Here is a 10,199-nt window from a genome sequence, read left to right as displayed (position 1 = left end):
ATAAAATACATATATAGTTTAAATCATTGAAAACATGTATAAAATGTTCATCCAGCATAGATAGCAAGTATATAGATAATATACACACACAGCACGTGATTTATATAAAATACTTCATATCTATGTGTAAGCTAAAAGTAACTATGCACTCACCTAAAAGATGATGACTCAGCACTCGGACAGCGCTCCGATACTCTCAAAACGATTTTCCTTCGATAAAACCTAGTACCAATACCACTAGGGTTTAGTCTAACGATAACCGCGACAAATTAATTAGTCTGACTATTATTAAGCGTTAATAACACTCAATATAACTCATAATAATAGCCCAAATAATTCTTTTAAGGACCAAATAACATTCCTATAATTATTTGAAAGCTATATTAAAAATTGCGTAAGCGTAGCACACTTACAGCGAATTTTATCGAAAACTGGAACTTAATTGGAGCAGCGTTTTGAAACCGATAGACTCCTTTTTCTCGGGACTACGGGAGCCTCGGGGCTTCCCTCGGGAGTTAGCGGTTTAACTAGGGCTTAGGGGACTCAAAAGGGGGTAGAGGGAGAAAGTAGTTTAGAGAGAGAAGTGAAAATGTGTGAAAAATCTGGAAAAATTCGCATGGTATTTGTAGGGACCGAAGCTCGGATTTACGCTGGGCGTACCGAGGGTATGCTGGGCGTACTCCTCGGATAAGATCACCAGCTTGGACCCAGTTGTCTTGCACTCATCGGATGGATCAGACCGAAGTTACGCGGGGCGTACTGCGAAGTGACGTGTCATAAATCCAAAGCGAAGCGTGATCAGCAAGCGACGGCCCTGATTGAGCCACGTCATCACCCTCGCAACAGATTTCGCAAATTCACTTTACGACTTCTAAAAACCATAACTTTCGCATATGAGCTCCGTTTTCAACGTTCTTTATATCCACGCGAAGGTGGGAACGTACTCTACGACTTTCGTTTAGACTCCGTCAGCTAATTTTGACTCGATTTTAAATTTTATATTATTAATAGGCTGGGACAGGATTGGTCCGTTAAATCCTCATAACTTCTTCATCCGACGTCCGTTTTCGCCCATCTTTGTCTCGTTATGCTACTCTTAACGAGATCTTAGATTCTCGTATAGGTCGTGTTGGCTAAAAACCGCTCGATCTAATATTCAAATTTCGGGTTGTACACTACTAACTCGAAACTTCGAAAAATCATAACTTCTTCATACGAAGTCAGATTTGGGCGTTCTTTTTATCAATGTTCTTAGTTTAACATATTCGACGACCTTTGTTTAGATCACTAAGGCTAAATCTCGCTCTATCGTAAATTCACTATTTACGCTTCCCGGTGCCATGCCGGTTCCGTCGCGAAACTTCGACGGGTCATAACTTCTTCGTTATAACTCGGATTTCGGTGTTCTTTATATGTACGGAAACCTTGTGACATATTCTACAACTTGGTTAAGATTATTTATTCTAAATAAACTTTTGTCGAAAAGTCGTTTCCGACCCCTATTGCCTCTAATTGACTAGCCTGGATTTGCGGGCGTTACACCATCCAAAATTTTTATGTTGCATCCAAATCCCTTAAAAGCTTAGGTGTATCTCTACCTGACAAATCACTCGATACATCTACAACAAACTTTATGACTCGAGATTTCAAAACAAATACCAAACACTGGTAACCAAACTCCTAATAAACAACCTACAAGGAAACGGGGTCCGCCATTGCAAAAATTGATCAAGTGATTTTCGATGCACAACCAATACATCAACTGAACAAACTTTTATTGACCACATGATCCAAACCAGCTGGTCCCTGACTCTTGTGACTCCCAACAATGCACTAACATCCAATGTACTACATGCGGAAAAATAAAAAAAAAAACATGATCACTGGGTCCCGCCTACATGACACTTACAGCTACAAGTTCATGATTCATCATGACACCTTCTAACTACTAAAAATATAAGCTTACAGTACCACACTAATCCTTCCATCATCCAATCACTCGCCTGAAAAATCACAACTAGCACCATGGCGCCTAAAGATACTCAGTCTTAATCCATTGTCTTGTTTGGAACCTAATCAACATCCCTCTCAACACTAATTGAACACAGAACTACCATAATCTTTTACCACGCACTATCCCTTACACAATACAGGTTGCTGCCAATGCAAAATCCCATGAACACATGATCGCATGCGACCTGAGAATGGAATAGACGGTCACACTCTTGTTCCAATTCAAAGGTTATAACCCAACTGAGAACCAAGCATATACTTCAAACCATGTGACTCTTTGATATCTTGTCTATCCTACAAACACTCCTTATGACAATACCAAATCAATTTACCACAATACATACCCTTGGGGTAATCCACAAGCTTACACAAAAGGGTTAAGTACCAGAAGATCTAACGAGATGATGAAACTTAATCATTAACATTAAACATTTTCATGAACGATTGAAACAAGATCCCATACCTTGATTGGCACTGAACAGATCTCATCAGCACGTAACCATCTCAGTAGAACTTTTAAAGTTATCCAAAAATGTTGCTAAAACTCTGGTCGGATCCATCCAAATACCAACACTGCTAGGAATTAGATTCTATGCATATTTAATGATACGTCTGCTAAAACTGAACAACGCGGTCCTAACTTCTAAACTTCCAATAACCAAGGACATCTTCCAAACTCGAGCCGAACTTGGTGATATGTTGACACCTCCATCGCACTTCAACTGATACATCCCGAAACATCCAAAGAATTTTTGATATTGATGATGAACGAAATGACCAACGATCAAGGATGCAATGGCAAGAAAAACCTACGTGTAGCTAAACATGTCAAACTCTTAAATTGACTGGCTGATTAGCAACTGCCCAAGTGAGACTGTAGATGTTACTCTATTCAACAAGCTGACGAATCCTTCAACAATCGATACTTGGCCTGGATGACCCAACCACCTCTTGACCTATTCCTCTGAAACCAAAACTCGAACAAACTGTTAATCCTCTAAGCAAAGTATCCAACTCTCCCCCACTTAGGGTTTGAACCACCATCAACTGGTGTTGCAAATAGACCAAAGCTTAAATCAGCTCACCTAGATGCATATCATCCCTAACCCTTGGTATATACAATAAAACGCAAGATGATCTTCTAGGTTATAACCAAGCAGACCAAAAAAGATTTCAAATCTCAGATGGAGACCTCAGGAACTTCCAATTATAACCACCTCTAACATCAATAATTTCAGGAAAATTCACAACTAAAACACCAACTTCATATCTAGAAACATACAATCCTCGCCTGAAAATCCCAACCGTCAATTCATCACAAGAGTCGATCATAAATACAAAAGGCATCATTCTCATAATCAAAATGCATCAGAGACAATAAGGTTGTCACTCCCAATTTACTTCCCTTATCACTTGTAGCCATTAGCTAGCACTCACCCTTCCTAAACCCCAAGAAAGCAGACCCTTGATCTCATATCAAGGCAACCATACCACAAAATCCTCTTGTGTAGTCCTATAATGTCGTTCTGCCGTAAGAGACTAAATCCATCCTGCCCCATGTTAGGTTTACATCACAACTATGAAAATCACATGTCTGCCCTCTTTCTCCTTTGAACATGGAGACTAGAAGAACATAGCCTCTACCAAACATAGTGGCATTCCAATCTATCTACCAATTACTCTGCCTCTGGCTGTAATCCTCGAGTCGATCATGACAATCGCTTCCTTCTTGAGTCTTGCGACTCAACTGACACTACCTCAAGCAAGGCCCTCGAGACCTCAAAAACAACTAACTCACCTATTTCTGCACCATTCAAACCCAAACTCACATGGCCACTAAGGCCCAAACAATCACCAGATTCATCCCCGTCTTGAACAAGCATAACCAAAAGATGGGCACATATAGTAACACTGTCACGAATCATGGCACCAAGCATGACATCTACCCTCAAATAGCTCCTTAGAATCCTCACAACCTCCCGGTTGGCGTACCCTGGCCTACAACCTCCCGATTGGATTGCCCAACAAATAACGTACTGGGTCTATAACCTCCCGGTTGGATTACCCAGGCCTACAACCTCCCTATTAGATTACCCTCCAAATAACATACTGGATCCACAACCTCTCGGTTGGATTGCCCTGGCTCACAACCTACCGGTTGGATTGCCCCAGGATTGTTGTCTAACCACACAAAGAACTATAGTCTCAACCTAGCTATAGTATGCCGACATATAGCATATAACATATAATATATATTCAACAAACCGATAATTATATAGCCAGACAACAGACTCACGTGTATATCTACCGATAACTATCGTATAACGTCATATCTACCACGACTTAGTTCTAATAGATGAGTACAACATGGAAACATTCCCTAAACAATGGTACATAACTCGGTGGGCCAATATTGGTGCCTTCGACTCGCAAGGACGGTGAGGAAAACTCACTTCTTAATCTAAAAAGATAGTTGATCACACCACATCTCTGCGTACCAACTCTACGTGTCACATATACAACAAATAGTGACTTTGTTTCAAAATATTGTCCAAAATACCCTTAGGTCAAACTTTGGTTAAAACCCTTATCGAAGTCAAAATTCAAAATCCAACCCGGCTAGTCGTTACGTCGTGGCCGCAAACCAACATAACAAACAATTATTGACTTGGTCACCACGTTGTGGAGACCTCAACCACATCGTGGTGATGCGTCTGGACAACTTAGACCATTAAGCTCTTAATCCATCAAACCAACCATTCAAACTTCCCATAAGTCATTCTCTATTTTATCCTATTTTTACCAATTTAAAAAACTTGAGGACTTTTAGAATAAAACTCCTTTTATTTGAAAATCTATTTTTAGCATATGATGTTTAAAATTGTGGTTTTTGAAAAAAAGAAACTCCGTGATGATATTTATTTAGTTTTTTTGTTGTGTAGCATGCAAAATCCAATTTTCATCCATACAAACAAAAATAAAAATACACTTATCAACACACACATACATGAGTGCCTAAACAAATCCAATACTATGTGATATTTCATGTGAGCCATACATGAAATATCAAGTCCTTTTACTAATGGATAATAAGCACAAAAAAAATCATTATATATATATATATATATATATATATATATATATATATATATATATATATATATATATATATATATATATATATATTGTTGTTGTTGAAGCTCCCACTTGCAAAAACATCCAATGCATGCAAGATGTTGAGTTCTCTATTAATTTGTAACATCCTAAAATTCATTACCAAAAATTTCATTTTCAATTACGTAATTATAAAAACCAATAATCTGAAAACATCAATAGTGTCATCCTATATCATAATCAAAAACCAATATCTCAATAGCCAAAACATGTCAGAAGAAAACAACACTGAGTATAATCTCCCAAAGATCTCATGTGCGGAAAATCATAGTGTGATGTGTTGCGACCATGCCAACTCCTTTCCTTTTGAAAAAGATGTTGGATAATGTGTCTAACTCCATAACTATATTTGAGATGTACTTGACCCGACCCAGCATGGTCCATTTGGGTTGCACTTCACCCGAACAATTTATATGGATAATCTTTTGAGAATAGTATAAGTTATGATTTATTAATATATTATAAGTTCTAATATATTAATAAGAAATCATATTATTTAATTAGTATTGATCCAAAATTAATTTACAATTAATTTAGTGATCAAAAGTGTGAGTAATTAAATATGGACTCTTGTGTTTATATAGTGTGGACTAATGCTTATTTAGAAGGGGCTAGGCTTGCATGGTAAGGCCATGGATAGTCCATGGAGCTTTAATCCATGGATCTCATGGAAATGATAAGTCATGGGTATTAGAGTTTACATGGATGTTACCCTAATCCACCACACTATATAAAGGAGTCCTTGACACTTGAAATGAAACTAGTTTTTGTGTGAGAACTAAGAGAGTCGATTACAAGAAGAGTTCTACTATTCTCTCAAGTTTCTGTGGTGATTTGTGACTTCCATTTGAGGCATCCACATTATTGGTGCTAGGCTCTCAAACTCCAAGCAATCAACCACTACTAAAAGGTATGTAACTCTACTAGCTTATTAAGTTTCAAAGTTCCCCATGCCATGCTAGTTAGGTTAAGAACCTTGGAAAAGCAAATTTGCATGTATCATACTAAAACATAGATCCAAGGATTCTAGGGTTGCATGTACACCATAGCAGTGTTAGAATGCTAAAACCCCTATAGAAGAGGTCCCTAAAACCAAAAATGAAAACCGTAAACACGAAGCTTAGTGAGTTCCCCCATCATACCACATACCATACAATAAATATATTGCCTAGCATATCCGGCTGCTGGCCTACCCCTTCAGTCTTTGTTGACCGGTTACTAGGTCTACTACACCCCTACCACTACCACATAATAACATAACATACAAGCACATAAACCTCAACATATAGTGGCATACCAGAAAATTATCACAAAGACAAGCATCTCTACTATAAACAACTACTAGTGGGAAGGTATTGGTGCCTTCGACCCACCTATACTAGGAAGGTAACTCACCTAAACTGCGAGTGTCGAAATCGTACTCCTCGGATGGCTCAGGACTCCTCTCCATAAAGCATAACAAGTCCCCTAGTTATTTATTGTGTAGCACCTGGTTCCTGGTGCGTATGACCTATCTAAGTAATTTACATTTTTAGCCCTGGACTCGGCGAGTTGTAGGCCCGACTCGCCAAGTAGAGCCGGGACATTTGAACACATTTAAGTTGGCGACTCGGCAAGTCCATATTCTGGACTCGGTGAGTCCCCGTTGTCTGGATGAAACCCTAATCTCAAGGGTTTGCACCCTATTTAAACCAACCTTATGCACCCCAAGCCCGTCCCCTTCACCCTTAAAGCTCTCTATATCGTCCTAACCCCGTTTCTTGTGAGATTGAAGTGTTTTGGTGTGGTTTCTTGAAGATTTTGAGAGAAGAAGGAGGGTAGATCAAGAGGAGGAGAAGGAGGCCAGATATCTTGGTGTTATTTCAGAGATTCCTTGAGGTATAACTCAGTTTCATTCTGTTTTTATGCTAAGAGTCCCTTAGAGCACCATTAAAGTCCTTCTTGAGCCATTTCCAAGCTTGTTTATGGATTAGGGATGGTAATGAGTAGATTAACCTCTAGATCTAGGCATGTTTGAGCTCCAGAAGCTCAGATCCATGGCCTTTATGGAAGTAAATTGCTTGAATGTCCTAGATCTACCATTTTAGCCTTTATTAAGCCTTAAATCCCCATCCTATACATGTATGCACGTAAAGTTGGAAACTTTACGTGTAAAACCTACCCTAAGAGCCCAAATCTATGTATGGCATGAGCTGGATTCAAGCAAAATCGAGTATGTAGTAATTGCATGTGAACGATTCGGCGAGTCAAGTCGCAAGTCCCCGAGTTTTCCCCTTTTCGTGTTTACTGGGTAAAGTTATGAGTCATGGGTGGACTCAGTGAGTCGGAATTCCAAGGCAATCTTCTTACCTCAAGAACAGACTCGGCGAGTTATTCATACAACTCAGTGAGTCTCAACATAGAGTGTTTATCGGGTGAAGATAAACTCGACGAGTTGTTCATACAACTCGGCGAGTAGGATGAAGAACTTTTGGTCATCAGTTTAGAAGGAGAACTCGTCGAGTCAATGCCTAACTCGACGAGTAGAGTCGGGATTAAAGACAATCAAATGGGACGGGACTCGACGAGTTGGCAAGCCAACTCGGCGAGTCGGGTCAACTGGAAGTTGACTTTGAGTTGGACTTTGACCTGGTCAAGGGTAAAATGGTCATTTTACCCTAAGTACATCTAGCAGTGTTTGATTGAATGTTTTGTGGGAATTATAGCCGGAGGACTTCCGGAACAGCAGCAGCAGCAGTAGACAGGCAGTTCCTGCTCAAATCAGCAGCTACTCCGAGGTGAGTTACCTTCCAGTAGCGGTGGGTCTACAACCACAATGTCGGCCCACCAGTAGGAGTTATATGTTAGATGATTGTCTCTGTGATATTCATCTAGGGTTGCTACTACCTGTGATATGTTTATGTGCTAGTATGATATGATGCCATGTGCTAGTGACAGTAGGGGGAAATAGTCCCCAGATTACCGGTCGATAGGGTCGAAGGGGCGGACATGCCCACCCATACTAGATAGATAATGTGATATATGTTATGTGGTAGTAGTAGGGGTGAAATAGTCCCCAGAATCCGGTCAAGAGGACCGAAGGGAAGACCAGCACCCAGATATGCTAGTCAGTATCCGGTCGAGAGGACCGAAGGGGAGGCTAACACCCAGATATGCTAGTCAGTACCCGGTCGAGAGGACCAAAGGGGTAGGTCGGGCACCCAGATATATCTGACAATATATGTATGTTATGTGGTTATATGGTATGCGGTACAGTGGGGGAACTCACTAAGCTTCATGCTTACGGTTTTCAGTTGTTATTTCAGGTACCTCTTCAGTCAAGGGGAAGGAGCAGGCGCGGTAGTAGCCCATTACACACACGCACTTTGTTTTCCACACTATGAGTCATTCTGGGATTTGTACTCTGACATTATCATGTTTTACATTTTGGTTTACAGCCACGGGACATGTTTTATCAAATGTTATGATCGTATGATATTTTGTTACAAACGTTTTTACAAATCACTTAACCAAAAATGAAATTTTCGGCCCGTATTTTTGGGATGTTACATATTGGGCCCAAATATGACTCCCTTATGGACCAACTTCTAATTCATGTCCTAAGGCAAGGTCCCCTAGTCCTTGCCCTAATGGACCTTTTCCCCCAAGGTCCAATCCATAATCAATTTAAGGCCCAAGTCCATTACTTTAAGCTTTAAAGCCCAATAAGGCCCAAAAAGGCCCAATACCATACATCCCAGTCCTAGGCCCAGAGGCCTTACTCTACAGTGGGTCATGAGGCCAAACAAATCAAAGCCCAATCTCCCAAGGCCCAAAAACCCATGTTAACCATTTTGTATGCATACGTGCGGCGTACCTGGCACGTTCACCCAGTGTACGCTGACCTTGACCAGAAGTGGGACACTGACCCAGTACGCCCGACGTACCAGGGGTACACCCAACGTACTGGTCAGTTCCCTTAGAACTCCTTTGTGGCTTAATCCATTAAGCCCTAACATCCAGAACATAAAACCAAGTCCTTTAAGACGTCCTAAACCATAAAGTTACAAACTTTATGTCTTTGCATACATGGATGGGGGTGAAGACATGATTTAAGTCCTTAAACAAACTGTGTGACCATACACACTTGCATGGTTGTGGCTTAACCAACAAGGCCCAGTTTTTATGACTCTAAATGCTTCCAGGATCTTAAAAGGACAACTCTTATGGAGTCAAAATATCACATAAAACACCCCACAACTACAACTATGAATGAAATGGTCAAGTTTGAAGCTTGATACCTCAAATGAGTCAGAAAAGATGTTAAACTCCTGGATCTACAAGCTCTCTTCAAGTCCTTGCTCCTTCTTCAAACTCCTTACTCTTCAAAACCACCAAAACAAGACCAAAATGATCAAAGTAAGCTCAAGATACATGTAATGAAGTCAGGGTTCAAGTTGGGCACTGTGAGGATAAGGGTGGCTGAGAGGATAAGGTTTTGGAGACCTTACAATGCTTACAATGCTTCCACTACACCTTCACCAGTTCTATTTCCTTATTTCTCAGAGCCTTCGTCTTCCTGTCGAGAATGGCTACAGGCCTCTCGTTGTAGTTCAGGCGGTCATCCAGTTGTATGTCCTCCAAAGGAATCATCGGCTATGGACTTCCACAACTGCGAAACATGAAAAGTTTTGTGGATCTGTCTAAGATCTTCTGGAAGGTCCAACCGATATGCTACCTTGCCCACCCGGGCCACCACCCTGAAAGGTATGATATACCTGGCGTCTAGCTTGCCCCATTTTTTGAAGCGGATGACACCTTTCCAAGGTGACACCTGCAAAAGGACCATATCCCCGACCTGAAACTCCAAGTCCAATCGATGTCTGTCGGCGTAGCTCTTCTGCCGACTCTGGGTCGTCTGGATTCTATTACGGACTTGTTGGATCTTCTCCGTCATCTTGAGTACCACCTCGGTACTCCCCATGACCCTTTAACCAACCTCACCCTAGCATATTGGGGTCCTGCACTTTCTC

This window comes from Lactuca sativa, chromosome 5, assembly GCF_002870075.4.
Source record: "Lactuca sativa cultivar Salinas chromosome 5, Lsat_Salinas_v11, whole genome shotgun sequence".
NCBI lineage: Eukaryota > Viridiplantae > Streptophyta > Magnoliopsida > Asterales > Asteraceae > Lactuca > Lactuca sativa.
The sequence above is the reverse complement of the archived record's forward strand: the minus strand, read 5'-3'. Positions refer to the sequence as shown.